The sequence below is a fragment of the Diabrotica undecimpunctata genome, chromosome 8, assembly GCF_040954645.1.
Source record: "Diabrotica undecimpunctata isolate CICGRU chromosome 8, icDiaUnde3, whole genome shotgun sequence".
In the NCBI taxonomy this organism is placed as follows: Eukaryota; Metazoa; Arthropoda; class Insecta; order Coleoptera; family Chrysomelidae; genus Diabrotica; species Diabrotica undecimpunctata.
The window spans coordinates 92090683-92113405 of NC_092810.1; the positions used below are offsets into that span (position 1 = coordinate 92090683).

General features: G+C 31.6%; 1 protein-coding gene across 2 annotated transcripts in view; it reads left to right on the top strand.

The window, feature by feature from the left end:
* Window positions 1-22723, top strand: part of LOC140447769 (LIM domain only protein 3) — a 1475576-nt gene that overhangs the window by 1259927 nt on the left and 192926 nt on the right. The window contains exon 1 of one of the 2 annotated variants that reach the window (XM_072540622.1): window positions 6908-7211. The exons of the other annotated variant lie outside the window; for it this stretch is intronic. The gene's annotated coding sequence lies outside the window, so the exon portion shown is untranslated. Of the gene's footprint in view, window positions 1-6907; window positions 7212-22723 lie in introns of those variants that run through there. 2 annotated transcript variants of the gene reach the window in all.

The window sequence follows — 22723 nt, forward strand, 5'->3', positions numbered from 1 at the left end:
AGTATTTTTAATAATATAATATATAGGGTTTTTATCGCGGTTCTCAAAGAATTAGCTTGTAAGTACTTTTTTAAATTATCTTTATTATAACTATTATGAAACACACATATATATCTAACCCAGCCAATGCAAATTTAAAATAAACTATCCTTAAATTGATATTCTTATAAAACTAATTAAACTCTATAGACAATGTAAAATTTAAACAAACTATCTTCAAAATTGAAATTGTTATGACATTAACTAAATTATATTAACAAAATTTTGTACCTTTCTTTCACTGAATGCCTAAATGAACTGTTTTCCACTATATAGATTCTAATCACCACTGAATGTCTTCGTACTTCGGTTATCCTTGTTTTTGTGAAATTACTTTTTCCAATTATCAGCTTCTACCAATTTAAGATATAGTTTTCTTCACCAGCATTTATACACCACCAACCAAACCAGCAAACAGCATTTATATTTACTACTACTACTACTACTTCTTTTCAATATACCAATATCCAATTATTATAAGTTGATTTATACTAATCTCCAATCATAATATAATTTTAATTCCTTCCAATGTCCATCCAATATTCTTCTAATATACTTTTATAATCTTCAATAATTATTTGTGTATAATTATAAATGTGCATTAAATATATGCATAATTTTTAATCTTCATTTAACTCACTATATTAAACAATTGGATTATTTGTACTTGATTCACTGACTCCAACTAACTTTCATATTTCTTCCTAAACTTTTCTGACTGACTTACTAAAACTGTGAACAATTGACTTCACTAACTAATCTACTAACTTTCATAATAAACTGCTTGACTTCTGACTAAAAACTTCCTCTTGAATCCAAATCACGGGTATTTATATCTTTTGGATATTCTAGAACCATCTCGTAAGATATCATGTTCTATTTAGTTCTATTTAATACATGTCTGAATTTTCTGGAACAAACCATTTCGCAAACATGGCCATATCCGGTGATCCAGAGAATTCCATTCTTTTCTATTAATAATTTTGTTGACATTTAGGCTTTTCAGATCAGAATAAACATTCAAATTAGTAACTAACACTCTAATTTAATAAAATACACATTTCAAACAATATAACCCCACTTATATTCGTAAAATTCTTAAAATGACACTTAGGAATGGAGGGTATAGTGTGTTGCCTAGTCACATGGCTCACTTAAAAATATCTACAAAATCATAACTACTAAAATACAACTTTTTACAATTATTATATGCTAATTTCTTAAAATGCCCTCACATAAATAATTTTTATAAAATTCTCTAGTATATAACTTATTTAAAACAACCAAATATCTAATATTATGTAGTATATAACTTATAAATTATTTTCTATAAACCCTAATCGTATCAATATATATATATATATATATATATATATATATATATATATATATATATATATATTTATATATATATATATATACATATATATATATATATATATATATATATATATATATATATATATATACAAACAACACAGTTTATTAGGGTTGCAGTCAGAAAATTGGCCGGGATGTTAATGAAACACTCTTATGACTTTTTGTCTAGCTTTCGGAATGGTTTTATTCCTTTTTCAAGACACTGTAATAAGAAAAAAATGTAAATATTTATAAAATATCACAAATCTTCAGTGCAACTTACTAGTCGTTGAGATTATTTGTAAAAGCATAGACACACAACATTAATAACACACATATAAAATATAAAATAATGGACAAAACACATTCTAAAATTCTTTAAAATTTAGGTACAGATAGTAAACTAAACTAGTAAACTAAATTTTTACTATCTGTACCTTAATTTTAAAGAATTTTAAAATGTATTTTGTCCATTATTTTATATTTTATATGTGTGTTATTAATGTTGAGTGTCTATGCTTTTACAAAATCTCAACGACTAGTAAGTTGCACTGAAGATTTGTGATATTTTATAAATATTTACATTTTTTTCTTATTACAGTGTCTTGAAAAAGGAATAAAACCATTCCGAAAGCTAGACAAAAAGAGTGTTTCATTAACATCCCGGCCAATTTTCTGACTGCAACCCTAATAAACTGTGTTGTTTGTTTATATCGACAGTCACTAATATCCAGTAATTCGTGTATATATATATATATATATATATATATATATATATATATATATATATATATATATATATATATATATATATATATATATATGTTCCGAAAGATTTTCGCGGTAAGTACAATTAATCCTAGAATTAAGATTAATACTATTACAGAAATTAATATTAAGCGCAACAGTCTTCCGGGTTAAACCGCGTCGATTATCATTGCGCCGAGCTTTCGACATCTTCTTCAGGGGTTCCGAGGTCTCAGTCCCCCGAGCCACACTACTACACTGATCACTAACCACTGCATTACTGCTACTGGGAACAGAGGTCGGTTAATTTATACCGTCGATGGTGACGTGATTTGGTTGGAGGTTGGCATGTGAGTTTGCGTGGGGATTCGCGAGGGGTTTGGCATGGAAGTTAGCGCGAGCAACGCGACAGTAGGATTTAGATTGACGGGTGGAGCGGACGATATTTTCTTTATGAGAGATCTCCAAGTCGAAGGTAACCGTATGCAGTCATCTCTTTTATTGAGATAATTTGGGCTTTTTTCAATTTCTATGGCTTCTCGGATAATTCTTGGTTTATAGAAGCAGATGGGGGTTATGTGGAGTTTTCAAAATCAATTTTGTGACCTGTATGAAGATGGTGTTGACCTAGAGCTAAAATTTCGTCGTAATTGCGAACAGAAATGGAATGTTCAAAAATCCTGTTATGTTATATTCACGATTTGCTTGGTTAATATAGGATCGGGGGCAGTCTGCACAAGGAATTTCATAAACTCCTTGTTATTCATTTGGTATGTTGTCTTTGATTGATCACACAAAAACTGAAAGTTTTTAATGGGAGGTACATATTGTCTTTATTCCTCTTGATTTAAGAATTTTGTCGATTTTGTCAGTGACACCTTTGATGTAAGGAAGAAAAGCTTTCGTATGATGAGGGTCTGAGTCTTTGGGTAGAGATTGACTGAGAGAATAATGTCTATGGATGCTCCTGTTGATGTAATTTTCACAGTAACAGATAAATGTATATATATAAAGGTATATATATCCAGAAAAAATCAAGTGGCGTCAAATCTGGAGACCGAGTTATTGCTTTACATTTAACCTACTGTGACAAGTGGCGCCATCTTGTTAGAAACATATTTTTTGATGTTAAAAGTGAGGAACGATATCAATAAAATCATTTAATTCATTCTCTAAACAAAATAAAGGTCCGGGATCAAAGATTAATAAAAACAAGTCAAATTTAGATTAGTATGGCTTAACCAACGTCATTTTTGGCTAGTGACTGTTACATTTTATGTAAATGTTGCTATATACGAAACGTTATCATCCAAAAAAGAATATATATCGTCATAAATAAGTTATCCTGTAATATTCCTTGAATATTACAAGAAAATTTAATCGTACATTTAATCGAAATGATGATCTTCTGGTCTTAACGTATAAATAAATTGGGATTTGTATTAGCGATAAACGCGGGACGTTCGGTCCCACATTGTGTCCCGCATTTTGTCCCGTGAGACGGCCCGCGTGTTCCGCAAAAACTGCAATATTATCGGAATGACTTGGTAATTAATAATATTCAATTATCTGCAATATGTAAAAACATACCAGTAATCCAAAATTAATACCATTCAGAATCCAAAACATTAATAACATTCAGAATCCAAGAAGCAGAATATGATTTACTAATACAGATAGAAGGTTTCTGAAAAAGCTGCAAAATGTTACAGAGTTATTAGGAGGGGAAAGGTATTTCACGCTTCCCAGTGTGGTCATGTACATAAATGTATCCTCAACAAAAAAATATTATAAATTAATACTGACCAAAACAATCACAATGCGAAATTCAATTCAATTCGAAAAACTTTTAGCAAGAAATAAGATTATCATATACTACAATAAAACTAATTGGGTTTACTTTATGTCTCTAGTAATCAATCCTCGCCACAAATTGGCTTTAATAAAGCTTTCGATTTATCGGAATTGGGCTGTTCCATGAGACAAGAAACAGAAACAAAACCTAAAGAATTAAGTAAAAAATATGGAAAAAACAGCCGCAACCTGGAAGCAACAAACAAGGAAGTTGGATCTTCCCCTGGGTCCTCTGGTGGAGAGGATGATCTCAAAATGTTGTTACTGTACAAGAAAATGGTGCGCCTTGATGACGTCTGGATCGATATCTAGCAGAATAATGAAGACATTGTATCTTGGTGGAAAGACAACCATATCCTGCTTGTCCTATCAATTCCAGCTACTTTGTCCTAGTCGAAAGGCTCTTTTAAAGAGCCGGCTTGACCATGAGGAAACAAAGAAGCCGGCTCAGCAAGAATTCAGTGGCTGCCATTTTTTGTGTCCAGTAATTTACAAAAGATAAAATAATTTTTATTTTAATTTAAAAAACTTGTAGATCATATAAATTTAGATTTGTAAAATAAATGGATATTAAAATACGTACTTTTTTTATTCAAGTGTGGCTTGTGACTCTATTATGTATACAGTGTGTGTCCTATTAAATTGGCACCAAATGGGACTTTTTTTATTTTTTGTTTTATTATAAAGTTATTCTTTATAAAGTTCTGCATGTTCTAAAACCTAAAATACAATTATCAGATATTAATTTGTATCAGTCGTATACGTAGTTATTCAAAAAATATGAATTTTATGAAAAGTAAAGTAGATACGTTTATTACGTGTGTTACTGTGTCATTTCTTTAATTTTTTAAATTGGTGATTAGAGGTTTGGTATTAAAAATGCATTGAGTTTGGTTTGTCAGTGCATCCTAGATTAAATACCGATATATAGACAAATTGTAAATTAATAGGAATTAAAAAAAAAAACAATCAATATAGTAAATATGTGATCAATATTATAATTTAATAATAATAATCCAAAATTACGCATAGAATTCAAACATTCTATTAAAAATAAAAAAGCTTACTGCGATTATCAGTGCAAGCTTAGATAGGCTCTGGATTAGATTAGATTAGACAATGCAAGATAGGCCCTCATTGACCTAGGTCAATTTTTTTCTTTTCAAAATTTGTGAAAAAATATACGCCTTCTGAATATGTAAAAATAATTATTTTGTGAACAGTAACAAAAAAGTTATTCTATTTGTTTATAAGTACAAAATTAGCAAATTTTTGTGAAATTATTTTTCAATAAAAAATATTTTTATTCTCCAATTGTTTTTACTGTTTTTAAAGAACCAGAGTTACTCTTTCATATGGTAACCCGAAAATTGTTTTAACTGGGTTTTTTTCTGACTTAAGTTATTGTAAAACACAGTTTTCTGGGATAAACACATGGAATAAAATTTAAACAATTCAACGAATCTTTTTGAAATTTTTATCACATCTTAAGCATTAAAAGACCTAATTGTGAGTACCATTTCCAAGACTTTGTTATTTAAGTCCAATCTTAGTTATAAATAAATAATTTTTTTCGAAATTTTTATTAACAAATAGGTATTATTTTTTAATTGGGAATAAGCCACAATTTAAGTTTAAAATAAGTTTACTGACGTTTCAATTTCCAGTTCGGAAATAAACTTGTTTTAAACTTATTAGTAATTGCTTTAAAATGCCACAAGAAAATAGTTTCAGAACAATATTAACACATAGTTATATATTTTTATTAAATCGTCATTTTGAAGCCTTTTGCATGCTCTAAAAGATGATTACACCAATAAATCTTCAAGACTTTATGTTTTTTAATAATAAAATAAAAACGCCAAAAAGTACATTTTTTCATACCAATTTGTTTATAAATAAAAAGTATCAAAAAATATCAGGCAGGAAATCGTATGTTTGTTTAAGTATTATCCATAAAAAAAAAACCTTTCAGTACCCTGCCCTTTTGAGTGTCCCAAACAGAGTATATTTTTACTACAATTTATATTATTACCCTGGCCTATAATAGAGAGTTATTGTCATATTCACTTCTGTTATGTAATTTCTGAGATTTTTAGTTTGTGAATTGGTGTTGAATAAATTAAACTTTGTATATATTTTTATATAGGGCCATAAAAACTATTGCATATGTTTATTTCTTAATATCGAGTTGAATGTGGAATTTTAGTTCTTGCTTATTCTTATTATTATGTCAACAAAAACTTGTATATATTGAATATATTGAAGATTTCTCTTGTTTTGTGCTGTTGTCAATCACTAGTATTACCCAACTTGTAAGTTGTCTTCATAAGATTGACATATTAATTTCCTTTTAGATAACATGATTTTGATTATACTTAGATGTACGTTTAGATCACTATCCACTTAAAAAAAAATGGAATCCAAATTGGAAAACTATATCCTCCAAACAACTTTTGTATATAATAATATCTTAGTAATTGAAAATAATCTTTTTGAAAACGATGTCCGTAGTGGAAATCGAAACGTTATAACACTTAAATTATTTAAGTGCTGGTTTATGCATTTACTCTCTATCTGATCTGGTAGCATTTAGTAATGTTTTATTTCAGTGTCAACTTAGACCTATTTTTTAATTGCAAATTTGTTCGAAATTCTCGTTGTTTCCATAAATAACATCAAACAATCTCAACCTAAACCGTCTCGTTGTCTAAACGTATATGCAGCGTTTCATTTTCGAAGTGTAAACACACTTAATCTATTTATCAGCAAAGGCCTGCATCCGGAGGACCTTGAGTCTCCTCCCCATCTCATTCCGCCTAAAAATGAGCGCGCACGCCAATGGTTCTCTCCCTACACAGCCAACTTTGAGAGCCGCGACGGGTATCGAGAAATCCACGAACTCGATTTCAGTCAGTACATGATCGTCGCTCGATCAAGTAACATTACAACGTTTTGCACGAGAGTTGGTCGGAGTTTTCGTATCCAAACTACAAAAACGTGTTTTTTGGCCGATAGCTATCACAATTTAACAGCCAACTTTATTATTTTGTGTCTGAATACATCCCGAAGTGTTACTAGTTCGTTTTTAGTGGTATTTAGTGATTGTTTTTGTTGGGTTTTGTGTTTCTGTCTAGTGCGTGTCATGATTTTTTTCTTTTTTTGTTGCGACTTATGAGGAATCATGGATTATGAGGATTTGTAATAAGCAGGTAAATACTTTATGTTCCCGTTTTAATAAAACCCATGATTTGAATAGTGCGAACACGTTGCAGGTGTGCTGTTTTTGTTTACGAACCAATAAAAAGAGTGCATACTTTTTCTTATATTAAGTAGAACACCAAATAGGCTATATTAAGTCATAAACTTTTAAAATATCCACTTAACCATAGCAACAATGCATAAATCTGACTAAAAAATCCTTAACCTTGTTTTTGTTGACAAAACTCGAATCACCACGTTCTTTCTTGTGTTATAAATACCTTTTTCCTGAAAATGTCTAACCTTTTCTATTATGACTAACTATAAACTGAAGAATGGGTTCCTAGTGTTTTGTTTTTCAAGTGTAATGGATGAGTGAATATATGAAATGAATGTGTACCTATAGTATGAAGAATGCAATGGAATTAAATAAGAAGTTTATATAAATATAAGATGTTTTTAGTTCTACAACAATGTAAAATTTTTCGTTGCCGATTGCTTGCCGTCTCAAGTTGTTTATTTTACATTCTAACATTTTTCATAACTACTTCCCACCATCTCATTCTTCTGCTACTTTCTTGTTTTTCCTCATAGAAGCTTAATTCTATTTTGATTAATTTTAACTTTCCTACTATTATAGCGGCTTGGTTGTATTCGTTTGATTAATTTTGCTTCCTTATATGTGGCTCAACAACTGGAGTAGTCTGCGTTTAATTGTTTTATCTATTCTGGACTCACTTTACAGGTTGTAAATCTGACCATTGCCATATTTCCTCATGTATTTAATTTAACAACATTAATTTGTCTAAAATATGTATATAACTTGGTTGGAAGGGCACAGAAGAGAAAGCTAGAAGCAAACGGAAAGAAAACCAAATGTATATACATATCCATCTTTTATGTCTTACAGGCAAGCAACAATGTTATTATAACCTTCTGCCCACTAAGCACTGATGGTTTCAGAAAACTGAGCTCAGAGCCTCACAGATTGTTCTCACTGTTTATTGTTCACTCAGATATCAGTGAGAAAAGTGGTCAGAGCAACTTATAGATTCTGGGAAAAGAACTGACCATATTGTTGGCAAATGCAGTGCAATTGGTCAACGAAATGAATATCAGGTAATAAACGGATAATAGGCTTTCCCGGAGTACCTATAGGTACACAAAACTTTTTTCAGGTCGTAGTGTGTAAAGGTCTACAAGACCAAACAATTCCTTTAATATCTACAATATATGCAATTTTAGAAGAGTAGTTCCAGAATTGTGCAAAATAAATTAGCATAATTTGAGGTCTCTAGATTTATTGTATTGTACAGTCATAGTACAGTGTATACACGCATATCAAAAACGTTTTTACTAGTTTACTAAATATTCGGCACAAACTTTATTATGGTAAAAAATAGGTGAATAAATAACAGACTCAAATTATCTAGAAATGTAATGTCCAATTTAACCTAACAAGTATGTTAGGGTAGAAACCCACAGAAAAGAACATGATTGCAAAAGTGCTAAAAAATATAAGAGAGGTCAAGTGGGGAAACTTCGAAACTTGAAACAAATATATGGCAAACAAAACAAAAATACCTATGACGAGATTTTTTTACCATCTTATTTACTGTTTATATCCGTCACTGTATAGTTAACAAGTCTCGTCAGTTATAATGTATATAAGTACCTTAGTACTCTAAAGAATCAATTTGTGTTAGGAATATATTTACTAGATAACATACTTCATCTGAAATATAAAAAATTGACTTTCCAAAGATTTTAAAATTTAGCTGTGGGTCAGTTCTTGAAACATAAATTTTTAAACCGGTATTTATTGTGTCCAATAATTACCAAATTGGTGTTTATGTTTAAAAAAAAATTGATAATCACATAAGTACGTACCTAAATATAAATTCTGTGATTTTAGTTATTTTGAGCCTTTATCCATCATAACTGTGTTATCAAAAAATACATGTCAACAGTTACTCCAGTAAAATGTAAGGGTAGTTTTAATTTACAAATAGCTGAATATTTTATATTATTTGGAAATAGACCACACTTACTTGTAATACCAGTTACGATAATGTATAAAACATTGAGTCGAAAACATGCCACAAATAAAAATTGTCCGAACCATATTGCAAACAGCTGTTGTACTTACACCGAAAAATATTTGATAGTGTAAGAAATTGCCTCAGTAATGTGTCATGATAGGACTAAATCTAATATTTACGGGTTTCTTAGGAGCAGCAAAAATGTATCTTCCATAAATTATGAGCTAGAGAAAAAAAACCATTAGAGGGACTAATAATGCAAAATATACTTCATAAGACAACACCTACATGACTTTTATTTTGAATAAAAAAATCCTTATATATGTGAGGTGGTTGTGAATAAAGACGATAATTTACTGACATAAAACAAAAAAGTTGTGAAAAATATATAATTAGGTATTTAATTACGTATTTTTTTTTGGCAAACAAAATCGGATATCAATGCTTAATTGAAAACGAAGAAATAATACCTTGGAGATGTCAGTATTTAACATATAATGAGCTATACAAATAGGGGGAACTCAAATCTATTATCTAAATGAAACTTGGGTGAACGAATGTCATTCAGTTTAAAAATATGGCAGGGCAAAAGCATTCAGTCCAGTCATCAAGCTTTTATAAAATATAAATTTTTGTGATACATGGTATGTATACAAAAAGTTATAGGAATTTAGTTTTCTTGTGGACTTTTATAGAAGGTTATCTACTGGACTAAGAATTCCTATCAACAAATACCAACGCCTAATAATAATACATATTAAATGCCACAAAGAGTTTGTTGAAGAGCTTTACTATTTGAAAATTAATATGTAGATCTTTTTGAAGAATGTATATTAAAGTTTGAGCTCATAACCTTTACTCATACTCCAGAAAACGCCATAATAAAGACACAAATAGAATGCTAAGTTATATTCATACGTAATCTCAGATAAGATGCAGTGTAACTGGAACAAGATAGATGGTAATATCAGTGAATAGACCAGTGGAAAAGGCAAGATATACCTGTGTCCAGAAATGCTGGACAGAGGACAATTGCGCCGATGGTGCTTGCTATAATTCGGTCTCGATAAGGGGTCCTTTATGCTATAAGCACGATTGCGCCGGCAGTATATTTAAACCTCACAACAGCTTTAATCTAATTAATTTGGTGTACATATCTCAAAAAATAGTAAAAAATCTTTTATACTTAGTAAGTAAAAGTCTGGAAGTGTAAGTATATATTCTTGGAAATCCTTATATTCTTTTCCATTTTTAATTATATTACCTAACGTATTTATACTAACATGTATATATAGGTAAGTCTATGAGTCGGACAAGAAAGACATTAAGATATTACCTCACCACGAGAATTGGCACAATCATGCCCAGGGATTAGGAACCATCTGAGTTAGTTCGGCGCAATCGTGCCCTCAGCTGAACGTACCTCGAGTAAAATCAGCGCAATCATCCCATACCCGAAACGCTAGGTAGAAGGTATGGTAGATGAATGCCTAACAAGCGGGACAAGGATTGTCCCTAAAATACAAATAAATTAAATAAGAATATAATAATAATATAATAATATTATAGCCTCCGAACCTTGGTATGCGATCCTTAACGGTTACAGTTAAGAGTGATATAGTAAATTATATTATAGCATTGAAGAAGAGGGATATAGTTATGAAAAACGTTTAAAAGTTAAAAAGCCTCTACAGAATGTGTCTCGGCTTCACTACAAATACAAATTTTCATCAAATACATTTTAAGAAAAACAAAAGTCTGCAAACCAGCAGCAGGAAGACCGCTTAAACTAAAACTATATGGAAGACACAAACAGCTTAGTACATTTACTTCAGTCGCTTAAAGTATCTATTTTTCCTTTTAATTTTTATACTGTTTCTGGTTTATGCTATACAGCGAAAAGAGTAATAATTACAAATTTTTAACTGAATATGTTTAGAAGAAAAGAATTTCAAGCTGGGATCAGTCGCAGCCAGATAGCTTAAAAGACCTGCAATAAGAAGAGAAAACAAGTACAGCGAAACATCAAATGATAGCAAAAAAACTAATCAATCGAAAGAAATAATGAAAAAGGTAAGAAACACTAAAGGCAGTTCTCCAAAAAGGGGAAATAGAGATATATACGTATTTATCCCTTAAAACTATATTATAAGTATTGAACACCCAACTTTAAAAATACCATTAAAAAGAAAAAGTACTTAGCTTATTTAAATTATGTGCAAACACCAATAGATCAAAGCCAAAAAATTTATATGGATAAGATGCAATGAAGTTAAAAACGGCACAAGAAATATTCAACGCCCTAGTTAGGAAAGATGTATCATTAATATCGAACATGAAATAATGAAGCATTTAAACAAACAAAAAACGAAGACTGCTTTTTTGAAGGTTATCCCAATAGATCAATGGAAAAGAACATAATAGAAATCTGTGATACAACCCGAACTCAGACCCTCTAGGAGAACACTTAAAAATAGGGAAGTCAGTGGAACAGATTAGGTAGCCACGGAGCATTTAAAATAGGAAAGCAGCCTCTAAAAGAATTGCGACATACATGAGAAGTGGTAGATAGCGGCAGGTCGCTTTTTAAGAAAGAGAGAGGATGGTTTAAGAGAGGAAATTACCCGAAAAATACAAACGATTGCAGAAGTACTATTACAATAAGAACAAAATGGTTTCTGAAAGGGAATGAAGCAGTTGGAGTGCTTACGTTAAAACTATTGATAACGAAGAGAAGATAATTAACTTTCAGAAGAAGATAAAGAAATTTGTATCGCTTTTATAGACTAACAAGTGTTAAAATTTTTATTCTCTGAATTGTGATTTATCTTTTGACTATAACTGAGATCATCATCCAGCCTTCTGCGTCCAAAGTTGAACATAGGACTACCCTATATTCTTCCCGTTCTGTCGGTCTTGAGCTTCCTGCAGCCAATTCGTGGTCTCCACACTGTAATTTTTTGAGTCAACTGCCCGTCATTTATTCTGGCCACACGGCCCGTCCAGTTCCACTTCAGCCATATTATGCGGTCTATGACATATGTGGTTATATATGCGCATAACTGAGATAGGCAAGGCCAATAGGTCCAAGACCTATAGCCGCTAAAGCGCAGCGTTTAGCAAAAAAAATGACCGAGCTAGATAACAATGGCAATTCCAACAATTCTTTGTGGCTGCGAAACGTGTAAGTACCTTAACAAAAAAGGATGAAAGCACAATACAGGCTGTCGATATTAGATTTTTGAGAAGTGTTGGAGGATATAGAGAATATTTCATTATTTGGATTCTCCGACACCCCATGGAGCATGGTTGATTTTTTGCTAGGGATATTCCCAAGTTACGACATGTGTCCTAAGACATTACTATTTGTTCCAAGTATATTTTACACCAGATTGGTAATATACAAATTCTGTAGTTGTGGGATTTGTCTGGGAGCAATGTCGTCTGCCTTTTTTAAGTCGATTTATATCATATATAGTTCTTTATAAATGATATTTTGATGATTTTTCATTATTTGTGCCACGTAGTATATGTGATCTAGGTAATATACTTACTCGAAATTGCAACGACTCTACTATGGAGTTCAAATCTGAAATTATAACATAAGTAATTCACGTTTTTTTTATTACCTTTGTGATGAATGGACGAGAGACAAGAAGTTTGTTTTCAATTCTTAAATGGTATATTTATCATAAAGAAATTTGTTAAATAATATTGATGTATAACGTTTCACTGACATATTTTAATAATTCAGGTGCAATATCTTCAGGCCCAGCTTTGTTCTGTTTTTTTAAGCATTTACATAAATTTCTTACCTCATGATTTTCTACTTAGTGATTATACTAATTGTGTTGTGGGTCGTGGTAAATTCTACTATTTCTTCAGTTAACATTGTTTTATAATGTTTTTTCTTTTTTGTCTTAATTTTTGGTAACCTCTTTTTCAGCTTTTTGAACCTCCTGTATAGGTACTTAGTCGGTCACATTGTTTTCCTATGATTCATTATTTTTTCCTTACTTTGTCCTGACTGATTATTTAGGATGAGTCATAAAGAAGGGGTCAAAATAATGTACGGTCAGTAAGTCAGAAATAATAAATATTTTACTTAACAACAATACATTTAAAATAACCCTCTTCTGAGCTTCTTTTCTTCTTAGTCGTTAACCTGATGCAGGTATCGGGATATCATGAAACTATTAGCTGATTTTTCCCATGTTTCTCCAGTTCTATCTATCTTCTGCAATTCTAGCACGTGCTGACTGTGAAACGCCAATAGTAGCTACAAATGGTCTGTATATAATATGGGAGCTTCTACTCCGATTTCTTTTACCTTCTACCTTTACCTGGATGGTACGTTTTTCAAGACTATTTCTTCGAAACACGTGTCCAAATTATTATTTGTTCTGATATTTGATTTCTTGGTATTTTCATTTGTGTTCAGCTGCTTCAGTATGTATTCATTTGTTCTTCGGGCTATCCATGGTATTCTTAGCATTCGCCATAAATGTAAACTGTAAAAACTAGAATTCTTACCACTCTTTTTGTGTCGATAGTTGTTGCATGGCTTTTCCAAATTTTTGTTAATTTTGCAATACTTAAAGTTTTTTGCAGTTGCTAACTTGCGCTTTATTTCTTCACTACAGCCTTCCTTGTTAGTTATTATGCTGCTTGTTTTGCTTCTGTTTATTTTGAGACCATGGTTAAGTTTATTCCATCAATGCTTTGTAGCAGGTCAGTCAGTTAAACTTCGGAGCTAGCGAGGATGGTTGTCTTACCTACATATCTTAAGTTGCAGATATTGTTTCCGCCGATAGTGAGCCACAGTTCAGTCTTCAGTAGCTTTCCCCATTCTCCATTCACCATAATATATGTTGAATAAAATTGGGCTTAGTATGCAGCCTTGTCTCACGTTCTCAGGGATCCTAAAACATTTAGTTAGTTCCCCATTTGCTCTCAATCTGACATAATTGTTAGGCTTTTCAGCAAGTAAAAAGGGTTTTATCATCTCTAGATGTAATGAGTAATGAGAACAATCGGGCGATGGTTACTACATAAATATTTCGCTCTCTTTTTATGTATGAAAATATCTATGTAGAGATTTTATCCAATCTTTAGACCGTATGTCATCTAGATTTCAAATCATTTCAGTAGGTATGTTATCTGGACCAGCGACTTTATGACTTTGTTCTCTCATAATTACTGCTTTATCTCTTCCTCATCATCAATATTCCACATTGTTATTTCCAACTGTGTAATATGACACATCTTTCCACCTTTAGAAGTGAGTAGAATTCAGTTATCATCTTTGATAGCAATGTGGTTTGGTGCAAAGGAGCGTGTTACTTACTGGCTTTATTTTTTTTTAATGGATCTAGTCTCAGTTCTGGTTTTGTGGTCCTCTAATTTCAGGCAGATGTTGTTCAAGTGGTAGTTCTTATCTGTTTTGAAAAGTCGTTTTATTTGAGCGTTCAGCGGTTTATATGCCTCTTTCTCATTGTCATTATTCAGTCTTGTGGGTTTTAAACACTTCCTGTCCTGTATTTTAGTCCATATGTAATCTGTTATCCATTGTTTCTTTCTTTCTTCTTCGTCATCACTTTAAACGTTTTTCGCGACTTATTCGTGCAATATGGATTTTGTTTTTGTCCATTGTTTGAGGACTCTTGATTTTATTGATTATTTCAGATCGCGTATCTTCTGCATTGCAGCTTTTTTGTATGGATCGTTGTATCCTGAGTGCAATTTAAATGAAATATTTCTTGTTTTTGGATAGCTTTACAATCCTTTCATGGATAAGTTTAAACATCTTTAACAACAGGTACAACTGAACTACAGGGTGTTAAATTTCTAAAAGTAAAATATAATTTTTATTCATAAATAAGCTATTTTTGTCTTAAAATTGAGCATAGCTATCTCTAATAATGATAAATAAGAATATATTACTTATTTAGTTTTGATCAAACTTGTAGGAGGCGACGTATTCAACAGGAGAGATTAGTATTAATTTTTTTTTACAGTTATTAATTTACAATCTACAAATTTAATCCAGAAAGTCTAAGTAATATATTTTTGGAAAAAAAAGGTTATATAAATACTAGTTTGATTTTCAAAATATGAACCGTTTTCGAGATATTTGGATATTGCCAAATCAATATATGGACGGCCCGTCGCTGCCCGCCGCTCTATTTTCCAATGTTTAATATTCTACTTAGTGGAACGAGTAAAAACAAATATTTAAATAGTATAGAGAATGTTATCATCTCTCTGTGTATAAGTCAAAAATAATTTGAGAGGTGTATCAAAACGTTGCTGGTCAAAGTTACTTTATGATTAGATAACTTTTATTATTTGACAATTAAATGAAACTTTCAAAAAATTTAAAATGTTTATGTTATAATAAACTTTATGGTATTATACACACCAATAACAAAGAATACCTGGGGAGACGCTTAGGCTGGACATGTCGGTAAAGGGGATTGATATTGGTATAACAAGTTTCTATCTTGAGTAATGTAATTAGGGAAGACGACCCCGCATAGGGATAAGAGCAGAGGGAATTATAATGATATCTAAAAGAAATTTTCTTAAAACATGCTAAAATACTACCAAATATTTTCGACAATTCTTATACAGGTTTTTAACTTAGACTCTCTGACTTTAAAAAAATGTTGTGTTTGTTGTTTATAGGAGAATTGGTTGTTTTTTAATTATATTTCAGCATTCAAATGAATAGCAAAGTTCAAATCACGGGAGAAGATATAAACAAAGCATTAAAAAAAGCCAAAAACACCAAAGAACCCGGACCAGGAAACATAAAAATTTAATTTTTGAATTGTTAAAATATGGAGGAGAAAGAGTTATATAATTTATTCGAGTGCTGTTCATCATACACTCATACTCTGAAAACATCTTTAGAGAACCCTCTGGCAGATAATGCGCAGGGGCTCCAAAGAATGATAGATAACGTAGTAGAAACATGTTACAATTATGGCCTAAAACTAAATCGTAAGAAGACAAAAATAATGATCGTTGCAGTAAACGATACACCGTTATACCGATAACAATATACGCATAAGGATTTTTAGATGATGCGACTTGAGTATCCTCCTCTACAGAGTAGAAAGCTAGAGTCTTACAGAATATGTTATAAAACGGTTAGAGGCATTTGAAATGTGGTGCTGCTGACGTATCTTAAGGGTCTCATAAATACACCATATAAATAACATAACTATTATCCAGACGCTAAGAAAAGGTAAAGAAATTATTAAGTAATACCATAAAGAACAGAAAATGACTTCGACCACATTATGCGTAATAATAAATACCGACTTCTACATATGATTCTACAATGTAAAATTGAGGGCAAGAGAAGTCTTCGATGCAGGCGTATATTATGGCTGGCCCATCTTGGAAAATTGAGTGGTTTGAGGTCAACTGATATATTTCGAGCTTGTGTGAATATACTTAATAAGATGGGTCAACGTAGTCGCCCACAGCACTAGAAGATAGTCACCTTTAGAAGAATTGAAAGAAGGGAATAAATTCCAAGTGAATGGAATTTATCATACATGTAGTCCATATTTAAAAGAGCAAACCAGAGATCTAATAATAACTATAGAGGCATTAGCGTAATGACTTTAACTGCGAGAATCTTTTCCGCACTAATAAAAGATAAAATAGAAAAACGTATTTTATAACTACAGAGAAGAACAATCTGGATTCCTGAAAGCCAGATGATGATATTTATCATGAGCCAATTCATCGAAAAAACCCTTAAAATATAAATAACCTTCATAGATTAAAGCTTATGACAGTGTTCCCGGGAAACAATTATAAGAAGCAATGATAAGGATGAACGTCGCGGAAAAATGCATTAATATAACACAAAGATTATATTATAAGACGACAAACTCACAAAAAAGTTAATAAATTAACAAAATAGATCGCTGCAACAAAAGGTATCAAACAAGGAAGTGGCCTATCACCTACAATTTTTAACATCTATATAGACAAATCTAGTCAGTTACCTTGTCAGTAAAAATAATTTTATTCCGAAATATTCCGCCAATATTTTTCCTACTTAGTCATTGACAAATTCAAGCTTTAAAGTGGCTATGTGTAAAATTTTGATAACAAATGATTGGTTAATTCCAGTACTTGAAGATAATATACAGGATTTTCTACAACTCTGACTAAACATTAATCATCCTACGGTGGGATACTTTCTCTTGAGTAAACACCAAATTTCTCATTTCTTCATCTGAAATATACTTATGTTTCGATAATTTTACTAATGTAGGTAACCAAGAATAAATCAGTAACAATAAAAAAATATTTTACAAACGTAAAATTTTTACTAAATTATTTTTCCATGTCAGAGATACACATAGAAACGCATCACATCCTTTATATCTACTGTACGTATTGGATATAACTGTAGTTTTCCTGTTTAAGCTAAAATACTACAATTCTTGTGTTTGGTATGTTAGTACTATACGATATGTTAAACAAGTGAAGTAATTGTCATTAATCAACTTTAATCAAATTAATTTTACCAATGTTTAACGTTTTGAAACATCTCGTATCTTGTTTTCACTTCAGTTAGTTGTCTAATGTTTTTCTATAAATTTGTGTCATAGTGGTATACCAACTATAGGGGAAAGAGGGGAGTTAGGAAAATCTTAAACTTTGGAAAATAAAAGGTCAGGTGGCGACGAGCCGTCCATGCATAGATTTAGTAGTAGTCAATAGTCATTCAACACTTAATACTACTTTAACGATTAATATTTTAAAAGCCAAATGAGTACACTTTTTTCTACAAGAATCATTTATGACATTATGAAATATAGGTATTATATATACATGATTATATATATGTATATATATATATATATATATATATATATATATATATATATATATATATATATATATATATATATATATATATATATATTCGTATGAACTTTACACATTGCAGTTTTACATTAAAAAAATAATGATAATAACAATAATAAACAAGACGACACAAACATAGAACATATAAAAGAAAAATTATTAAAGTCGAAGGTTACAGCCTCGAAGCCAATATCTTGTCTTGGGAGTGAGTTGGTGGATTTTTTGAAGACTGCCAACGAACTTGGTGGCTGGGCACTCGAAGACGATGTGGTTAATTGTTTGTTCAACAGCGCTGCATTTGTCACATCCCGGACTGTCATTTATACCCCACTAGTTCAGAGACTTATTACAAATTCCATGACCAGATTCTATTAAGGGTGCACCATTCACGACGAGGAAGAGAAAAGCCGTCTGGTTTAATTGTAGGGTTTTCTATGAGATTAGCATTTCTAATATCTGGATTCCATTCGCCCATCCAGTGCTCCTCAGTAGTGAAATCAGCCAATCTTGTAGCAGTTCTAGTAGGTGGATGTCTGGATTTCAGTCTTAACTCTCTTTAGTCTAGCTCAGCGTTGTCTGTATTTATCGGTAGTGCTGGGTTTTGTTGGCATTTTTGAACTAGGGTGTTTAGTGCGGCTAGTCGTCTTGTTGCTGGTGGAACGATGTTGCTTAAAACTGGAAGTGATTGGGTTGGTGTGGGCTTTATAGTTCCCGTTATGTGCCTCATTGTTTGGTTTAACTGGGTATTTATGACGTTTGTGTGATGACTGTTTAGCCAGACAGGAGCGCAATATTCTGCCGTAGGATATACTAAGGACAGTGCGCTCGTTCTGATGACCTCTGCATTAGACCCCTATGATGTATTTGCTAATTTCTGAATAATGTTATTGCGGGTCTTTCTTTTTGCTGAAGTGTTTTCCAAATGCTGTTTAAATGTTAGGGTACGATCTAGAGTTACACCGAGGTATTTTGGTTTCGAACTGTGCTTTAGAATGGTTCCATCGCATTATATGTTTAGTCTGTAATTTGCCTTGTGGTTGTTAAGATGGAAAGCTGTTACTTCAGTCTTCGATGGGTTTAAGTTAAAATATCTGTTAACAGTGTTTAAATCTGCTTCTATGGTGGTTTCGGCGATTTTTATGTCTTTTTCTTGAGCACCTAGAGCCATGTCATCTGCATAAATAAATTGGCGCGAGGTGGTAGTTGGTACATCTGGCGTATAAAGATTAAAAAGAAGAGGAGACATAACTGACCCTTGTGATAAGCCTATTTAAAAAAATAAATATATATATATATATATATATATATATATATATACATATATATATATATATATATATACATATATATATATATATATATATATATATATATATATATATATATATATAAACATGGACATTGTAAATTAATGATGGACAAAAAGTTGGTCAAAAAGATGGTCAAATTGTGGCGCAATTTGAATAATATACTCTTCATCATCATTACAAAGAGGTATAGTCAGATATTCAGGCAGATTTTTCGAAAATAGCTGATACAGCTTAGTTAACACAGTATCTCACTAAAAAGCGAGCTTAAGCCCATTATTGTTAAGGGAAATATTGTTATTTTTGTCTTCTGAATATACGATCGCTTTTACACACTATGAGAAAGATTTGGCAATTTAGAATAACATTGTCATGGGATGCCTAAAGCGAAAAGGACTCGATAAAAATGATATTAACACAGTCAAAAATCCATTGGAACTACCAGGTTGTGGTAATTAAACGGAAAAAGCACGGATGCGCAACAGATAAGCAAAAGAGTAAGACAAGGCTGTATACTTTCACCATTACTATTTAATATGTGCTCCGAAGAGTTATTTACCCAAGTACTTACCTAAAGACTGTGCAGAAGGAATCAAGATAAATGGTGAAACTATACATAAAATTCGTTATGTTGACAATACAGTTATTATCGCTAAAAATGAAAAAGACCTGCGGACGCTACTAAACACAATTTGCGATACTGAAAAACATTTTGGTTTAACAATAAATGTAAAGAAAATAAAACTATGGTTTCCAATAAGGTGGGTAAAGTCATAACAAGAATCCAGATAATAAATATGTCGGTAAAGTTAGCATATCCAGTTTATAAAGCCGAATTTAGACCAAATTGACCAACACCCAAAAACTACCCCACCATCCCCTAGCGCAAAACTTACTCCCCGAAAAATCGAGATATCGGTCAAACACGATGAAACTAGAAAAATGAACCGCAAATAATTACTTAATTGCTAATTTATTACTAAAGTTTTGCGCCACGAAACGGCCAGTGCGTAGCATTCCGAATGTTTGTTAATTCTGGAACGCCTAAAAGCTATCATCGTGGGATAGAAGAAAAACAGAAGATTAATTATGTCATTCATAGGTACCTATAATAGAACGTTATTTTTTTAATTTAGACCATACTGCCCTACTGCTCAAAAAAGGACTCCCACAATTGCTTCCAGGAGCTTTTTCTGTATCTATTTTTTACATATTTTAAAACTTGGCTACGCCAGTGTAACAACAAACAGTGGTGGTAGCGGTACGTGTCGAGCGCGCAATATTAACAATTAAAAACAAGGGTTTTGCAATAAAATAATTTTGAGAATCAATCAGAATCTTGTACATGCATATTTCAACTTTATCTTAAGTAAGTACCTTCTAACTGTAAAAATAATGATCTTTATAAAGTTTCAGATCTTAAAACATCAGCAATAAATTAGGAATGAATTCTCTGTGGTTCATTTTTCTAGTTTCATCGTTTTTGGTCGATATCTCGATTTTTCCGGGGGTGAGATTTGCGCTAGGGGAGGATGAGGTAGTATTTGGGTGTTTGTCATGGTACCAATCAACAGCAATTAATTAGCAATAAAATTAGCCGCCAAGATGAACCCTGTAGCTCTTTTCCTTTTTTTCTTCCCCTAATAAAATAGCAATTACTTAATTGGTCTTGGTCTGAATTCGACCTTATAAAATGGGTATGCTAACTTTAACGGCATATAAAAACTGTCAATTATTTCCAACCTTTATTGGTGAAGTCGGTACTAGAAGAAGAACATACAGTTACAATTTATGACACACCCTGTATATTCATTACAAAAAATGAACTGAAAAAGAATCATGCTCAAGTAAGACGGAAATATAATAGAATGACTTTAGAGACTATGTAGTTAAAAAGACTAGGGAAGGTATATCGGGAAAATGAATAGGAAAAATACCTTAATACACATCAGCGTAAGGTCAACTATAATACGGCGTACTCTATGCACATTTTTTACTAAAGGTAAACGCCTAATATTTTGTATTTAGAAGCAAACACATACCATTTAAGATCATGTTAATTAGTGGCTATCATGTATAGAAACATAGATCAAATAACTGAAACTTTGTTTTTCAATTATACTTGTTTGAAAACAAACCGTAAACGTTATCGTTTCTAAATTGCTTAACCTCTGACAAAAATATTAACAGTCGCTGCTTATCTGAAATTAATTTAATTAAGTAATTAATTTATTGACATCATTCGATAAAATACAACAGCGATCTGATATTTTGACTAAATTAATTGGGTGGAACTTACACACTGTAGTTAAATATACACAAAGGTCCAAAACGCAACAGACTTGCTATCTCTACCTTCTGTTTTCCCGTCTTCCCGTTGTTTTTTCCCACATTATACGTGCAGTTTATTTAATGTACTTAATCGTTTTATCGCATTTCCGGTGGACTTCTTGATATTTATATCCAGTATATTTTTTGGTCTCTAGAGTGTCCCTCTTTATTCTTCATATCTCTCTTTATATACAGCCCTCATTTTTATTTTATAGTGTATTCGAATGCAGCGTCTGTTTTTTGGTTATGCTCGTTATTCATTTAGTTTTTTTCTAGTTATAATACAATTCAATAAAGATTTTGATAATGGGACCTTCTTAAAACCTGTAAGTAATGTCTATCATATTGCAAGTTAATTCTCAAATACCAGACAAGAACCATATCGAAACTGAAAATATCCCAACCAACCTGGGTCTATTACAAGCAGACTCGTTAAGTCCAATGTGGTTCTACCTAACCATGAAGCACCTATCCCAGCTACTGAACTCCACCGACTCTAGTTTTACCATCAAAAATAAGATTACTGTAGAGGTGTAGCTGAATCAGTTGTTAAAAATTGTAGAAACTTTCTCAAATAAAATAAGTATGCACTTATAACTAGAAGTGTCATATTCTGCATGTCGCAAGAGGAATGATTCAGCCTGTTAATAGCGATATACAAAATAGCCAAAACATCGAGGCCATGAGCGAACACGGTATATACAAATGTCTATGAGTAAAGCACGTGCGAATAACTGATTATAAAAAAATGAAAACCGATTTAATATCAGAGTCCATACAAAGGACAAAAGAACAACATACCAGTATGCTTGAAAATTACGTCAGGTTACACTGGGATCGTACTATGCCCACATACTAGCCAAAGGCGCATAAGATACTGGATCTAATACTAGTTAATAAACTAACTAGACAAATAACCATTATTGATGTGGCGATACCTAACAA